The sequence below is a fragment of the Prunus mume genome, unplaced genomic scaffold (assembly GCF_029339155.1).
Source record: "Prunus mume cultivar Tortuosa unplaced genomic scaffold, ASM2933915v1 scaffold32, whole genome shotgun sequence".
Lineage (NCBI taxonomy): Eukaryota > Viridiplantae > Streptophyta > Magnoliopsida > Rosales > Rosaceae > Prunus > Prunus mume.
The window spans coordinates 10,649-29,140 of NW_028296578.1; the positions used below are offsets into that span (position 1 = coordinate 10,649).

General features: G+C 39.2%; 1 pseudogene across 1 annotated transcript; it reads right to left on the reverse strand.

The window, feature by feature from the left end:
* Nucleotides 1-3,654: 3,654 nt before the first annotated feature.
* Nucleotides 3,655-11,745, reverse strand: LOC148914229 (uncharacterized; annotated as a pseudogene). Its single transcript, XR_016123151.1, has 8 exons — nucleotides 11,286-11,745; nucleotides 11,027-11,117; nucleotides 10,774-10,919; nucleotides 10,391-10,634; nucleotides 10,182-10,286; nucleotides 4,751-4,933; nucleotides 4,448-4,650; nucleotides 3,655-4,280 (listed from the first exon to the last, which is right to left on the reverse strand). The product of XR_016123151.1 is annotated as an uncharacterized LOC148914229 (transcript).
* Nucleotides 11,746-18,492: the final 6,747 nt, after the last annotated feature.

An 18,492-nucleotide genomic window follows, 5' to 3' on the forward strand; every position in this document is an offset into this window, starting at 1 on the left:
TTGTTCACGAAATAATAGAGCATTCGAAAGATAACAGTATATATATAAAGCAAAAGGCAAAAAATGGTAAAACATTCAAAATACGAGAAAAATCAAATAATGGATCCTATTTTTATGGAACACAACTACCCGTTATCTTTTTTAATTCTAAAATAAATTTTTAAATTTTTTTTTTTTAAAAAAAGCATCTTCCAAGCACGGAAGCGAGTGCGGAGAGGCTAGTATATATAAGCATGAGGAAGAAGTGCTTTATGAACCCAGCTCATTGTGTTATGTATTTTCAATTGGAAAATGGCTTTGTGAGCATGATAACATGCATGCGAATCTTGAATTTTTTATTTTTTATTTTTTATTTTAAATTAAAAAATAAAGTATCACTAGATTTAAATTTAAATTATAGCTCAGGATTCTAAATAAATATATAAATGCAAGCTATAAAGCTCCAATAAACACTCCTAGAGCCGTTTTCACTTTGAGGGGGGAGGGCCACTATTCTTCCTCCGCTCTCCCCTCTTCTCTTGCTCCTTTCTCCTCTTCCCCCATTTTCAAAAACAAAGGTTTTCCCTATTTGTCTTTGTTTTATTATGATTTTCCTCCAACCATCACAAGTGGCTACGTCTCGGCTTGAGCTTTTCATTTCTCCTTTATGAGAGTTTTATTTGTAATGTTATGACTTTATTTTTTTCAAACTTTATCTCTTTTTTATTATTCTTTCATTATTATGGCTCATGGTTCTTTATTTAAAATGGTTGTTTCCAACAACCTATTATTTATCTTGACCACACAATATTATTTTATATTATGTTGCTCCATACTCTCAACGGCTGGATATGCAGATTGCATATACCTTCTTATTTTATTCTCTTGATCAAAGCATTTGATCTTTCCTCTTTGAAACTTGTTTTCATCAAAGTCTATTTAAACAATACTTGTCTCTGATCAAAGGTGACCATAAAGGAAAATAGGTGCTGCACTTTCCTTTGAAATATGAAGCAGACCATTCATTCATGAAGGAAAAACATAAACTGCACGTACATTTAAAATCTTATGCAATCATGTTTATAGTTTTGGAAAAACAATTCTAATTTTCTATTGAGCATTCAAAGATAATTTTTATTACTTCAGCCATTGTGATTTAATTGAGAGCATGGTTATGATTGCATAATTCATTGAAGAACTCCAAATTAAATCACATTGATTTCGGCTGAAGTTTCATTGTTTCATTATTATTGTTATTTTGATTTAGATTATATGCTTCAAGTTCATTACTTCTAATTTAATCATCACAACACACTTAGGTTCATTTGTCTAGCTCAATCATACTTTGTGATTGAGACAGATGAATCAATGAAACCCACATCATACATCAAACTACATGCAACTTGAGCTTGGTGCTCCAGAGAAAATTTGCTGCTAAGAGATAAAGAAAAGGTGTTTGTTGAAAGGTTGGATTGTAGCTGCCTATACGTTATAGATGAGCTAAGTCTTCTTTCATTTTTCTGGTATTTCTTAATTGAGTAGATTGGATCTCTTCTACCTTGGTACCCCCAGTTTTTCCCTTTGTTGGGTTTTCTTGGTCAACAATTCTCGTGTGTTATTTATATTTTGTTGTTACTACTTTTAATTTATTAACCACGAAATTGTTTGTGTTTGTGCTTGTGTGCTTTTAAAGAACGTAATTTTTGAAAGGGTAGTCTTTTTCTCACCTACTTTACCCCCACTCTGTAGGCTTTTAGAGCTTAGTGCCTGATTTTACACACGAGCACCAAAATCTAATGCTAGTGCAAACTCACATATATCGTAGCAACTCCATGCCACAAAGAAACTATTTCAATTATAAACAAAAGTCACCTACAACTATTACATTAGCCTTATTTATGGGCTTTACAAGGCTTGGGCACCAAGGTTACTTGGTTCAAAAGTAAACTAATTATCTATAAGATCACACATAAATAATAAAAGATATTCTACAACTACCTAAATAAGAAAATAATAATATCTCATGAAATAACTAATTAAATGATAAATATCTATCCTGATCCACCTCTTATACTCCTGCATCACAAACCCTCTCACTTTCTCTAACCCGAACCCTCTCTTGCTTTCTCTTATCTGGAAACCCTCTAATCCTAAACCCTTTCACGCCCGCACCCTCTAGGTAAGCCTCTCATGCTATTGCAGTTCCAAATTGTAGAGATAATGGATGTTATTATAGTGAATTTTAGGTCAATGTCAACTTCATACTACCATTGCACAATAACAATGATGGTGGGGTGCCCGCTAATTGCAAAGACATAATAGAGTACAGTCACAATGCTAAAGCCTAGGGTACAATGAAGTCACAATGGGGTAGAATCAAAGTGTATTAGTAACAGTTGGGTGTTATTGCATTATCACTCATACAATTTGATTATTTATCAGGCATGTTCACTTCGTCCACGGTGACTAGGGAGCTTCTTGTGCAATCAAAATGCAAAAATATGTAATAATAATTGGGGGTTATTGCATTCTCACTCAAACACTTTGATCATATCAGTCTCGTTCTCCTGATCGATGGGGACTATGGAGTTTCTTAGTCAACTACTGTTTGATTAAATCCAAAGATGGACAACAGTCTAAACAATAATGTCACATCACAAGCAACTTCCCAGTAGGTTACCCGTTCTAGGATTGCTCTAATCCTAACTCGCTTATACTGCCACTCATTGTGTAAATTCCTTCTTATTATTTATTTTTTCTGTTATTTATCCACGTATATATCATTTGAAAATGTTTTTTTTGTTCTCGAAGTATTAGAGCATTTGAAAGAGAACGGTATATATATGCATGAGGGAAAAATGCTTTATGAACCCATCTCATTGTGTTATGTATTTTCAATTGGAAAGTGGCTTTGTGCACATGATAGCATACATGTGAATCTTGAATTTTTTAATTTTTTTTATTTTAAATTGAAAAATAAAGTACCACTAGATTTAAATTTAAATTCTAGCTCTGGATCCTAAATAAATATATAAATGCGAGATGTAAAGCTCCAATAAACACTCCTAGAGCCGTTTTCACTTTGAGGGGGTAGGGCCACTATTCTTCCTCCCCTCTCCCCTCTTCTCTTCCTCCCTTCTCCTCTTCCCCCATTTTCAAAGACAAAAGGTTTTCCCTATTTGTCTTCATTTTGTTATGATTTTCCTCCAACCATCACAGGCCGCTGCATTTCAGCGTGAGCTTATCATTTCTCCTTTATGAGAGTTTTTGTATTGTTATGGCTTGTGTTTTTTCAAGCTTCATCACTTTTTGATTATTTTGAGTTTGCAATCTTAGTTGGGATGCATATACCAGCGTCTCTAAAATCATGCGTGATCGTTAGTCGAAGCTCACTAGATTGTCTTAATTTTGATATTAGATCGCTTTGTTATTGCAATGGCCCTTTGTGGCTAATTTGTATTGGCCATTTATGTCTAGTAATATTTTTGGCTGAATTATAAATCCAATCCTAGAATTTCCCAACAACAAAAATTTCACGTTTTATTTGGACCAGTACAGTACTCGACAATATTTGTTCATTTTAGCTGCTTGCTTGTGCGATTTCAACCAACGATTGATATTGATAAGTTTTTTTTTATATATAAATAATAAATACTGGCATAGCACATATCGAACAGAAATGAAGGATCTTAAATATACAGAATCTTATTTATAAAGTATCTCAAAAAACATAAATTATAGAGTTATCAAAATCCAAACTAACTCCGTAAAAGACTAGGAAATGAAAGAGGGACTAGAAGTATACTAAATTGACTACAACTGCTTAACAGAATCAGTTGTAAGTCCAAAATCAAAGGGAAATAGGGGATCATAATGAGCATCGCCAACATTCATAGGGAGCTGATCCACTGTCTTGAACCAAGTTCTAGGCAGCTTCCCACTGAATCCATAATCACCAAACAAAACATCGCTAACTCCTTGTCCTTCAGTTCCAGGTAGCCATGCAGCCACAAGAGCATCCATCGACAAAACGTAGGGCTCAATGACAACGGGACGGCCAGAGACGACGACAACAACGCACTTCACCGCGCCGCAGACATTGGTGAGGGTCTGTGGACCTGGCTCTGCAATTGTCAAGTTCAAACTATCCCCCTTGGTCTCGGCATAGGGTTGCTCTCCAACGACAACAATGGCGTAGGAGAAGTTGTTGGACTTGAGAAAGTCGGCATCAGGGTTTTCACTGAATACAATTTCTGTGCTGGGATCAACTGCAGCTGTGATGGCACTGAGGATGGTGGTTCCTGAACACAAAGTACAGTAATTAAGTTAATTGAGAGAAATTGTGGTTGAGTTAAATTAAGCACAAATTCACAACAATCAAGAATATATGCAATGGAATTGTAGCTCAAGTGGTTCTCGAATCTCGATTGTATCAAGAAAGAAAAAAAGACATTAAGAAGATACCAACCAGCAGTGTAGTTGTTGCCACTAACTCCTTGCCAAGTGAGACTCAACCACCACATTGATAGCCCAAGTTGTTGGCATGGGTTCCAGCAACTAGTATCCTTTTGTCTTCTTAGGGAGTGGTAGGACTGGTGTATCTGCATTTTCTCCGTTCTTCAACAGGACAAGTGACTTCCTCACTGCTTCTCTTGCCAAATCTCTGTGAGCCTGCATATTATATATAACATACATATATATAAGATATTTTATGAATTGCTTTAATTACTCATATTTTAGAAGATTTAGTATAGGAGATCAAATTAGCGACCTGGCTTCCAAGCTTGTCAACAAAGCTCTCATCTGCCAAAGGGTTCTCAAACAGACCCATCGCGAACTTGACTCTCAGAATTCTCCTAACTGCGTCGTCGATACGGCTCATGGGGATACGTTTGTTGTTGACATGGTCGGTTACAATGCCAATGAACTCGGTATGATTGAAGGGAACCATGACCTAAACAACACCAACAAGCAGTTTCAATATCAGAAAAATGAACCCCTTTAAATATTAATACCAATATTCTGTACTGATAACATATAACCAAGATAGCAACTAATTACCATGTGATAAAATATGAGAACTATGATAGAATATTTGTTTGTGGGAATTTTCTATGTATTCTTCTCCTTGTAGGAGGTCATATTTATAATACAACAAAACCTGAATGAGCAAGTAAATAATAGATTCCTAAATCTATTTACAGTAGGAAATCAGGAATTAAAGTAAATCAATTACAATTATAATAGGAATCCTTGGTGTGTAAGGAAAGTAAGTCAATATCCACAAATCACGCCAACACTCCCCCTCACGTTGGTGCATAGATGTCGCCAATGCCCAACTGATCCAGTGAATTGTGGAATGCTTTACTGGAAATCGCCTTTGTCAAAATATCCGCCAATTGATCCTCGGATTTCACAAAAGGAAACTGAAACACTTTAGCCTCAAGCTTCTGTTTGATGAAGTGTCGATCCACCTCAACATGTTTAGTACGATCATGCTGAACTGGATTCTGTGCAATGGCTATAGCAGCCTTGTTGTCACAAAAGAGATTCATTGTGGATGTAGGTTTATACCCAAGTTCAGTAAGCAACTTTCTTAACCAAAGAAGTTCACAAATCCCTTTAGTCATACCTCTGAACTCGCTTCAGACTGATAAAGCTACTACATTCTGTTTCTTGCTTCTCCATGTCACCAAATTACCTCCCACGAATGTGAAGTAACCCGATGTGGATTTTCTATCTATTACATTACCTGCCCAATCTGCATCTGAATAACCATCAATATTTAGATGACCATGCTTTGAGAACATAAGTCCTTTTCCAGGTGCAGACTTCAAATATCTAAGTATCCGAAGAACTGCATTCATGTGGTCTTCACTTGGAGAGTGCATAAATTGACTGACAACGCTCACCGCATAAGCAATGTCTGGTCGAGTATGTGACAAATAGATCAATCTTCCCACTAACCTTTGGTATCTTTCTTTGTTAGTTGGAACTTGATCCGGATATTCTCCAAGATGATGATTTTGAATAATAGGAGTGTCCGCAGGTTTGCAATCTAGCATTCCTGTGTCTGTCAACAAGTCCAAGACATATTTCCTTTGAGATAGAAATATGCCTTGCTGCGATCGAGCAACCTCAATTCCCAAGAAATACTTGAGTCCACCTAGATCCTTCATCTCAAACTCAGTAGCCAAATAGTCTTGTAGCTGTGATATTTCCTGTTTATCATTCCCAGTAATAATCATATCATCAACATAGATTATTAATACTGTTACCTTCCCTTTCCGATGTTTCAAGAACAGAGTATGATCTGAATTGCACTGTTTGAAACCATTATTCTTCATTGCCATGGTGAACCGTCCAAACCATGCACGTGGTGACTGTTTCAATCCATACAATGCTTTTCGTAACCTGCAAACTGTTCCAGTCTGAGTAGTATTATATCCAGGAGGAATGTCCATGTACACCTCCTCCGCGAGTTCGCCATGTAGAAAAGCATTCTTTACATCAAACTGGTGTAGTGGCCAATCCAAATTAGCTGCAAGGGACAATAAGACTGACAAGGTATTTAACTTTGCAACTGGTGCAAAGGTTTCTTCATAGTCTATACCATAGGTCTGTGTGTACCCTTTTGCCACAAGTCTTGCCTTGTATCGCTCGATAGATCCATCTGCATTGTGTTTTATAGTAAACACCCACCTACATCCGATAGTCTTTTTTCCTCGTGGTATAGTCTGCAATGTCCAAGTCTGATTTTTCTCAAGAGCTCTCATCTCCTCTTTTATAGCTTGGACCCACTTAGGATCTTTCAATGCTTCGGAGACCTTGGTTGGAATCGGATAGCAGACAACTGATGCACAAAAGCCTTGAGTGGTTCAGACAGCTTCTCAGTAGATACATGATTTGCAATTGGATACTTGGATGCCTTGTCAATATCAGGTGAATAACGGTTTGGTGGCTTCCCACGATTTTGCCTGAAAGGTAATTGATATCTAATAGTTTTATCCTCTAAATGCACAAGTCTAGTAGGAGTATTTACCTCAAAGATATTCTCAGGAGATTGGTCCGTTGGTACTGTTGAGTGAGAGGGGGGTCTTCATCTTGTTGTTCGAGTTATGCGTAGGAGTATGACTCGAATCAAAAGCAGCTTTGCAAGGGTAGGCGATTGATCGTTGTTTGGCAGAGGGCATTCGCACGTGCCAGACTCGGGACGATCGATTGTTATTGTTTCTTGGCCGAGAGCAATCTTTGTGCATAGGTGAATATCTTCGTTTTCCAAGCTTGCTCCAATTGAGCTCTTCACTCAGTATCTCCCCCTGAAGAGTAGAATTGGATGCTTGGGTCATAGAAAAACATCTCCGATTCTAGAAAAGTGACATCCAAAGTGACGTAGGTTCGCCGGGTATGAGGGTGATAACATCGGTAGCCTTTGATGAGTGGCATAACAAAACACAGGCGCACATGGATCAAGTTTGCCGTTGATTTTTGTGGAGATGAGCGAAGGCCACACAGCCAAAAATGCGAGGGGTAAGCACCAAAGCGAGGTAGAGGCCCATGTTGCGCCAGCACTTGTAATGGAGTTTTGAAGTTCAAGACCCCAGATGGCATGCGGTTGATAAGGTGGACAGCAGTGATGACAGCATCATCCCAGTGATGACGAGGAACATGGCCACCAATGAGAAGAGCACGGGCGGTTTCAAGGAGATGACGATTCTTCCGTTCGGCAACACCATTTTGTTGTGGTGTCTGGGGACAAGTTGTCTCATGAATAATGCCATGTGTCTGAAATAAGTCTGAAAATCATGATTGACAAATTCTCCACCGTTGTCAGAGCGAAGAATCTGTATTCGAGCATTGAACTGTGTTTCCATCTGTTTATGAAAGGATTGAAACAGGGAAAACACTTCATTCTTATTTTTCATCAAATAAAGCCATGTCATCCGTGTACAATCATCTACGAATGTGACAAACCAACGAATACCGGAATGAGTAGAAATAGGTGAGGGTCCCCAAACATCAGAATGAATTAAAGCAAAAGGAATATTACTTTTATTCATACTTAAAGGATAGGATGCTCTATGACTCTTGGCTAAAATGCAAGTGTCACATTTAAAATCTGAGTCTTTAAATACAGAAAACAACTCGGGCAATAAGTGTCTCATATAACCAAAAGATGGATGCCCCAAACGTCGGTGCCAGAGCCAAATCTGTCGGTGCTTGTCATCAGACGGATGCTTTACACTATTGGCACGTCCCATACTGAAGTCCTCCACATAGTACAACCCCCCTCTTTTAGTACCACGCCCAATGATCTCCTTGGTGAGAATATCCTGTAGCAAACAAAAATTTGGATAAATTAGTGCACAACAATTGAGTTGTTCAGTTGCACAGCTCATGACAGTAATTTATTGGACAAAGATGGAACGAGGAGAGTATTAGAAAGGGACAGAGAAGGTGAAAGAGCGGCGATGCAGCCTGTTACAGGATAGGTAACTCCATTTGCATTGGCAATACTTGTGCGTGGGTGTAGTGGTGTGCAAAAATCATTCGGATCAAAGGTCATATGATCGTGGCTCCAGAATCAATTATCCAACCAGTAGTATCTCGTATATCAAGTATGAAATGCATAACCGCGATTACGAGACATCCGAGGCGCGAGGACTATCGGTGGGGTCTACCTGCGGAACAAGGCTAATTGGGGTTCGGTAGAGACAAGAGCAGCACGGCCGGAGTTACTAGCGATTTCTCGAGCTTGCAGCGCGGAGGTCCTCCCACCAATCGGATAACCATTCAGCTTAAAACAGTGTCACGAGTATGTTTGGGATTGCCACGGTCGTGCAACCACTTCCATCAGTCGGAGCCTTGGGACGGGAAGGTGGGATAGTTTTAGGAGGTGGCGCACCAGCAGCAGTAGCATATGATTGGATCTGAAGGTGGGCTGGAGTAGAGGAATTATGGGGCTGTCCGGCACGAGTAGGGGGACTGAGCGAGGCGCACTCTTTGCCGCTAAGCCAGCGCCAGTGGGTGCAGATGAACCCATCATCACTGCTTGTCGAACATCTTCACGGCGAACATAGGCATAAGCTTGGTCCACAGTAGGGAATGGAGTCATGTGAAGAACATCACTTCGGGCCTTATCAAGACGATCATCAAGGCCATCCAAAAATATGTAAACTCGATCTTCCTGTAGAATATCATTATACCGCTTGATATCATTTTCATACTCCATCATATTTGGACGACGGAAATCAATTTCTCTCCATAAGCTTTGAAGAGTATTGTAATAGGTTTCAATAGAGCCGCCAGTTTGTCGCATACGGGAGACTCGTCGTTTCAGATCATAAACCTGAGAGGTGTCAGTGCCATCATAGTAAGTTGTGGCAATTGCATCCCACACTGCTTTTGCCGTCGGAAAACGAATGAAATTGCCAATCAAGCTCTGCTCTAGAGAATTGATGAGCCATCCCTTTACAATAGAGTTCTCGGTGCGCCAGCGAGGAAACGTTGGAGCGGTCAAAGGAGGTTGTGGAAGATCACCATTAATATATCCCAATTTGTCTTTGCCGGAGATATACAACTCTACAACTTGGGACCATAGGGCATAGTTGGTGCCATCCAACTTTATGCCAATCTGTGCAGCGGAAGCTTCATAGGTAATCGTCGTCGGAATCGTTGTCTGATTCGGGTTCAAGATCGTCGTCTGATTCGAGGTCGGGGTCGTCATCTGAGTCGAGGTCGGGGTCGTCTTGGTAGGATCCTGAGTTAGGATCAAGTTCGAGGTCTGAGTTTGCATCTGCATTAGTTGAGCCACCTGGGCACTCAACTCGGCTATGGTTGGTTGAGAAGGAAAGGAGGAAGCAGTGGTGCTACCGCCATGAGGATTAGAAGAATCATCCTCCCCCATGGTAGCGGCTAGGGTTTAGAAACTAGAGTCAGCAATCCCAAGATCGCCGCTCTGATACCATGATAAAATATGAGAACTATGATAGAATATTTGTTTGTGGGAATTTTCTATGTATTCTTCTCCTTGTAGGAGGTCATATTTATAATACAACAAAACCTGAATGAGCAAGTAAATAATAGATTCCTAAATCTATTTACAGTAGGAAATCAGGAATTAAAGTAAATCAATTACAATTATAATAGGAATCCTTGGTGTGTAAGGAAAGTAAGTCAATATCCACAAATCACGCCAACACCATGTCAATGCCAGCTTGAACACCAGCAAGAACCGCTTCTGGGTAATTCGAATGGAGCGGATAGTTAATTTTGTCGACACCCTGCCAGTCGGAGATGACAAAGCCCTGAAATTTGAACAATGACAAGGTTAGTCCTGCTAATTCATTCATGTCCGGGTATCGAATAATTTGAATTTTGAACCAACTAATTTACAGTTTGATTGTTTTACCCTGAACTTAAGTGTGTCCTTGAGAAATTTGGTGACAAGCTCATGGTGAGCATGCATCTTCTTTCCATTCAAACTAGAGTAGGAGACCATGATAGTGGACACACCCTTGATGATAGAATGGTAGTAAGCAGGCATGTGAATGCTCAACAATCCATGCCTATCAATCACGGTGTTGTTCTCATTTATACCCCTGGTTGTGCCACCATCTCCAACAAAGTGCTTTGCACAGGCTGCTACCTTATCCCTATATCACAAATAAAAGGTTTTTGAGATAAGAAAAGAGAAACTGGAAGTACTAGGATCAGTTGAATTTTTTTGTAATCGAACACGATGACTAAAAACATCTTCGAAATCATCACGACATTATTTTTCTAAGCACTTACTTTCCACCCACATAAGGAACGCCCTTCCGGGAACCAGCCGGAATTTCGCCTTGCAATCCGAGTATGACATCAGTCATTTGTATTACGACTGCAGGATCTTCGCTGTAGCTCTCGTAGCACCTACCCCATCTCGGATCTCTGCAGACCTATTGTACATTAAGGTTTAAGATTATTAATCAGTGATCAGTATTAAAAGAATATATATCGCACGCAAAAACTGTTCAATTATTGGATATATATATATATAGCATACCGCAATGCATGGTGCAAACGCATAATTAATGCCAGTAGCTCTAACTTCAAGTGCAGTTGCAGCACCAATCTTCTTCACAAGCTCCGGATCCCTGGAAGATATTGGAAAATTTTCATACAAATTAAACAACATTAATATAGATATAAAGATAGAATTCTGTGTTTTTAATCCTAATTTATAACAACTTCAGTTATATCTACTCATGAATTATCTGTTTTTAATCCTGTTTAGCCATATCTTTCAGAGAATCACTTATTACCTGGTGGCTCCAAGACCAACATTATGTGGGAAAATAGTGGCCTTATAAACATTGTTGTGCCCATGAACAGCATCAATGCCATAAATCATAGGGATCCCAAGCCGGCTTGAAAGTGCACCCTTTTGAAACTCATTGAACATGTTGATCCAATCCTGTGGACTAGCCTGCTCACGTGGCACACTCCCTCCGCCACTCAAAACACTGCCTAATGAGAAGTCCCTCATGATCTCAGCTGTGACATTGGCACGGTCCAGCTGCGTCATCTGCCCGATCTTTTCTTCTAGCATCATTCGACCCATCAAGTCCTTAATTCGCCTATTTAGCGGCTGCTTAGGGTCCTTGTATGCCATGTATTCTTCTCCTGCTTGTGCCATGGCTCCCCAGCAGCATAACCACAGAAGTCCTACTAAGAGGACTGATGAACTTGGTCTTACCATCATTGAAATCTAGTCAAACCTGCACCAAAAATCATAATATTAGCTACATTGCTCATACTATAGTCAAAATAAAAACCCTAAACAAGAAAAAAAAAAACCCAAAAACAAAGTGAATTCCGAGAATGCACAGACCTTGATCAATAGAGAAGGAGATACCAATTCAAGACTGGCTGAAGAATTGAGTGTGTATTTATAATGTAGGTGAGTATTTAAATTGGATTTTACTTGAATATCTGGACAGAAGTAGAGCTATCATAGGATAGGAACCAAAAACTAAAGTCTTATCTAATCTGACTTGTAGAGATTCTGTGGAAAAATTTTAGTTTCTAAGTTTGTCTTGCAGATTTGGGAAATCATACCAAACTATAATAGTAATAATGGGTTTATCCATCTTTCAATCGAATTTGGTTTAAGAAGTTCTATCCATATGGAACTTTACTCACTAGGATATGTTGCCGAAAATAATTGTGCAAATACATAGACAATGCTGAAAACAATACTTACACGTGTTCATTACCAGACAATAATTGTGTTATATATATGGTGAGAAAATTATTAAGGAATCTAAATGACTTCTTTTGATGTACAATTGCTATAATTCTAGAGGGCTGCTATTTCCACCCCCACGTAATATTTCCCCACTCACGTTATTTTAAAAAATTTAATGACAAATCTACTCCTTTGTAAAATGACTTTCAAGGACCATTGCTATAACCATACTAAAAAATCTTTACTTTTAAATCATTTAAAGAATTTTAAACCAAAAAATAAAGTAAAATAATATAAAGAAATAACAGTTCTATATAAATAAATAAAAACTATCTCCCCCCTCACCTTCCGGCACAACTTACCCAGCTCCCAATCACCATGTCCAAAGATCCTTCCCTCTTCCTCCCATCACCTACAAACCCAACCCCATCACCGCTCATCTCTCTCCCTCTCTCTGACGCAGCGCAACTCCACCCTAATGTTACTAATGTATGACCAACAAAAGAGGGCGTCCAACCCTTGGTTCCTCAATTGCTACCTTATAGATGAATAGGCTTCCGTTCTTATGATCAACCAGAAGGCCACATAAAACCCAAACGTAAATTTCAGTCCCTTTTGCACTCAACAATACTGACAAAATAGGATTTTGATGGGAATAACATCCCAAGAACTCAAGACTGCCTGTTAGTTTGTTATTAAGTTCCATACTGTTTTTTTATAGATTTTTTTTGTTTGTAATTGGAAATATGGAAATACAATTAAGGGGTATTTTAGGAATAATGGTGAGTGGAAAGATAAGTTTGTGTTTTTTCAAATTTACATGGTGGGTGAGAAGATAAGGTGGGTAGGAAAATAGGAGAGGGGGTGAAAATAGTAGCACTCTAATTCTATGGGGTTTTACCATATAAGAACAAATAGGAAGGCACTAAGACAAAATGGTATGACACCATTTTAAACATTTTGTCTTGTGTAAATGACTTTTTATCATTTTTTGTATTTCTATTGGTATATTAGGTAGCAAACATAAACGTCTTCTTTCCTCACTGATTTCCTTATTATGTTATAACTTGTTCTTACTTTTTTTTGGTCATCTTACGGTACATTATAGATTGTGCATATCATATGTTCTTTTCTTCTATTATATATGGTTTTCAGCTTTTCTTCATATTATCATTGAAATTTGGATGCATAAATAGGCTCCGTTTGGTGGGCTTGCAGTGTTAGAGTGCGAAAGGTATTCGTTCTTTCTCTCTTAAATAGTGAGTGATTTTGTAGGTGATTAATTCAGTGCCTACTTCTATATTTGGGTTGGCTATTTAAATATATATTTCCTGATTTTAAAAAGAAAATTCGAGTTTAATTAACAGAGAGTGGAACATAAAGGTGCTGCTATTGCAGCGTACCAATTCGTTCTTTTATTTATTTAAATTTTTTTTTACTTCAATTATATGTGAAGATGGTTATCAATGAAAGGAAAATTAGCAATAGACTATTCATAATATATATATATATGTGTATATATATAAAGAAAAAGAAGTTGGCAGTACGATAAAAAAGTAATAAAAAGACGGAAATACTTTTCATTTTAGAGAGAACTTTACATAAATGTCCTATACAAGAATGTCCTGAAATAGTTGTTGAGGCCCAAAAAAGTCCATGGTTGGGCCCAAATAAGTTTTCGGTCCAATGCGATACTGTATTAAGAAAAGTCACATATCGGAGTACACGAAGGCTCGTCATATATAAGTCATAGTCCACGTGTCATGCTAAATAAATAATTTGCCATGCCAAGGATTGAAATAATATTATAAAATACAAGCCCATGCTAAACTAAGTACCGTTTCCCTCTTCAAGGACGATAAAATTGAAGCACGCCAAACGACATGCCACGCCAAGCGAGGAATTATTATTCCACACCCAATCACGCCACAAGCTTAAGTGGGGCCCAAACCACTTAAATACCCGGGGCTTGCTTGAGTAGGTTGTGGTATGGATGGTAATAAATGGTCATAAGACCCATTGATGGGCCGAGAAATGGAAGTTCCGGGTTGCTTAGGAGCCTCGGAACTCAAGCCCATTTCTTAGGTCCAAACACATGGGTGAGCACAAGAGAGAAAATAACCCAACCAAAATAACCCAACCAAAATAACTCAACCAAAAAAGCCCAACGTTTAATAGAAAATAGCCCACTTACTTAAAATACCACCTTGGCCCATACAATTAACCATAATAAGCTACAAGGGCCCCAACACCTAGTTGAAGGAACAAAAGCCACGAAGAGGAGGTCTAAAGGTTCATTGAACAAAGTTGTTGGGAGGTTCCAGCACATGGGTGGAGCAAGTTTCAAGCAAAAACATTCAAGGAACCAAAGGATATTAGCGCGCAAGATGCCAGAAGCACCCTTCGAACCAGCATGTATATCCATTTGTTTTCCTTCATCAGATCTAGCCATGGAAGGAGGAAGGAAAGAAGAAGAAAAATTGCTAAGAATGGAAGTTTCCCACTAAAACAGTGCGAGAAAGGAGCCTTAAGCTCCCCAAAATTCCTGATTTTGTGCAAATAGGCAGCGGAAATTTCACCAAGATAGGAAAAGTCAAGGGAGGAGAGGAGAAAGGAAGGGAAAAGCTTGGCCAAAATTGGGAAGAAACCATTAGGGTTTCTTGGGAAGAGATGGTTTCCAGCGGCTATAAAATAAGGCCTCTTCTACCCAACACAACCAACCCACATCCAGAGAGCAAGCTTCCTCTCTTACTTGCAAAACCCAGCAATTTCGTGCACTATTCACCCTTCTTCCCTATTTTTCCTCATCTGGCAGACCACTTTCACATCTGACAGAATTTCTCTTAAGCTGCCGGAAGAACATTGTTCTTTCTTTCTTTCTCTCTTCTCAACCAAATCTTCTTGCAAACCTTTTCTTTCTTACCTTAACACTCCCCTTTTTCCTCAAGAAATCATAATTTCCTCTTCAGTGCTAAACTCATGTTAATTTTGCTTCCATGCCACAAGCCTCTCATGCCAAGCTAGAAAATTTATCTGTTACCATTAAGAAATCATCTGTAAGTTGCTATTGTTTCAGTTGGTGAAGGTAACCAAGATGCTTCCAAAGGCTCTACTGCCCTTTCGAAGCATTTTTGGGGCTTGATTTTCAAACTCAGGACACTAGGGATAATTTCATCAATCTGCCATTTAAGGCAGCCCAGTCCATTTACAGCCGTCGGAAGAAATAGTCCCCTACATAAATTGGCGACTTCACTGGGGGTTAGGCCATTATCTTCATCAATGCCTCCAAAGAAGAAGACCAGAAGCAACAACATGACCTCCCAAGATGGGCTAAACCATGATGATTCAGAATCAAGGCAAAATGCCTCATCTAGAAAAGACGAACGTGCAAGTGAGGGAGCTTTCACCCTCACAGACCTTGTTGCAGTCATCCATGCCATGGGGGAAACCCAGAGGGAGATGGCAAAAACGATCAAGGAGCTGAAAAGCTCATTTGCTAAGCCAAGTGAAGAAAACGAAAGACTTCCACAAGAGAAGTCTACTGCTGCTGGAAAGAGGTATGAACAAAAGGGACCATCTTTTGTCACCCAAGAAGACGTAATTGCAATGCTAGAAAAAGAACTAAGTCGGAGCCAGGAGGATTAGAAGTACCTTCCTCAGCCGCCGTATCCATCAAGCTTACTCTAGCAGCCATATCCTAAAGGCTACGAAGCACCAAACTTTGTCCTTTTCGGGAGCCCGAATGAGCATGTCAACCATTTCATTGATGCCTTGGGACCACATGCTGGTGATTATAATCCCTGGCTTCGAGAATTTTCAAAAAGCCTTACCGACCATGCCTATACATGGTATACAACTTTGGCACCAGGCTCTGTCCGCTTTTGGGAGGATTTGGCAAGCAGGTTCTGTAAAAAATATTTCCAACATGAGGAAAGAGTTACTACCACTCAGCTCAACAACACTTTCCAAAAACATGGAGAGGATCTCATGGACTTTGTATCCAGGTTCTGGGACATAGTGTTAGATTGCTACGATGAGAAAGATGAGGAGGTGCTTGTCGAAATTTGCATCAACAATATCGTGGCAGATTATAGAGTTTATTTGGAGAATATTGGCATCAGTTAATTTTCTCGACTGCTGGAAGCAGTAAGGAAAACGAGCATGTCTATCAAACTAAATGGGCAGGAAGCTTGGAAGAGTGAAGAAAAAGTACACCAGACATTAGATGAAGATGAATCATTTAGTGACTACAATTCATGCAAAAGAAAAGACAGGGAGACGTACTCGCCACTGCCGTTCAATAATGAAGAATTCCACGCTATTCCTGACACAATGTTTGCTAATGGTGCAATCAAACTCCCTAAACCTTATAAAGTCCCTACCAGAGAAGAAAAGGATGATCCTAGGTACTGCCGTTATCATCAGTTTGTGGGTCATCCAACCATTGCTTGTCAAACTTTGAGGAAGATCGTGCATGCTGAGATACATGACGAAACTCTTGAGATGCGCTCTAGGAAGCAAGCTTTTGATGAAGACCCCTTACCAAAACGAATGGGAAAGGAGATGGTTGTTGTCATTACATGCTATAATGACTTGCTTGACGACGACGTATTGTGTCACCCGTGGAAGAATGATCCAAAGCATCGGAGACTATTTGGGAGCCTTGCAAAAACACGGAGGAAGCCTACTGGCATAAATATTCAAAATCTTTGAGCTATAACACCCCATGGCTGCTTGCTAATAAATGGGAGAATGGTTCCAGCAACGAAGTATTCACACTGGACATGCTGGAAGAAAACCACTTGGGGGCTTCATTTGGTCGGCAAGATTATCAAGAGACAGAACCTCTCATAACCCCATAGAGGTTGAAGAAAGTACAATGGGTTATGAGCTGCAAATCACTCTTTGATTAATTGGGTTATGAGCCGCATGCAAGTAAAGCAGCAGCTGTGGCTCTGTTAAATATCTCTGCAGAGCATGGTAGCCTTGTACAACACATGCCAAATACATGCCAACCTAAGTCACAAGCTTTCATGCTATTGCAAGTCATGAACACTCCTTGGCCCTTTCATACTTGGGGGCTTGATTTGATTGGAGTATTTATCAATGCAAAGTGTCTCAAGCCTTAGTACTGCTAACTTAATCTTATGTCAAGCACTTTCATTTATTGCATTTCCTTTTGTTTTAGACATGAACTTCTTCTGTCTTATCTTCATTTTTTTTTTTTAAAGACTCTTTTGCATGGTGCACCATCATGGTAGCAGGGGCTTTGCAATGAGAATGAAGGATTATTTTGAAGATATATATATATATATATATGTCTCTTGAATTTTATTTTTATACATTTTAAACCTCTTTTACATTGAAACAAAACAAAACACGCTGCTTAGCACTAAGACATGCCGAGCAAAGTCACTCGGATGGGGTCCCGGACCATCAACAAGCACCATACCTAAGCAAAATAATATAGGGCATGCATTCTTGAGCTGCTGGAACAACGAAACCATTGTCCCCTTTTGATAAGCAACCTGAATATGCAAGACATCTGGGAATTTTACAAAACCTTGGCAAAAACCATGCACATACTAGTCTGTCCCTTTTTACGCATGACAAGAAGGTGTTTTTCAGGCCCGGTGGTTAGACAAAATTTTGGCAGCATGTACCTTATTTTTAAGGATATCCAACCAGTCAAAAATTCTCAAGCAGTGCACACAAAAAAACAGATTTTGCCAACCAAGCAATATATATATATATATATGAGACATGCGGATTACAATTTGCCTCAAGCATTCAGAAATAGTCATAACGACATAGTCGTTAAAGTGGCCAAAAAAAAAATTACAGTCAAAGCAAGATAAAACTACACATGCTAAAGACCCATGCATCCTATGGTCTCAAAGGGAACAGAACCATGCGCTAAGATAATCGATCACCAAGCCAAAGAAAGACAATCTGCAAGAAGAAAGTAGGCATGTGTCAAGACTAAGTAATGCTGGAAGAAGTAGCCCAATTTTAAAAAAAAAAGACAGAAAAGAAGAATTATGTACCTGGAAGCTATAAAGAATGCCCAAAAAGAACAAAGAAAGCCTTAGAAGATGATCTGGTTGCTGCCTCCGTGACACACTCAGCATTGTCGTGAAATACCCTTAGCAAGAAGGAGGGCATGCATTTCCCAGCGCTGGCTCTCCAATTCTCGTTGCTTAATGTTCAAGGTGTTGGCAGCAGCTTTTACCTCATCAAAACCCTGTGATAATTTCATGCTATGGATGGCCCGTGCTCCA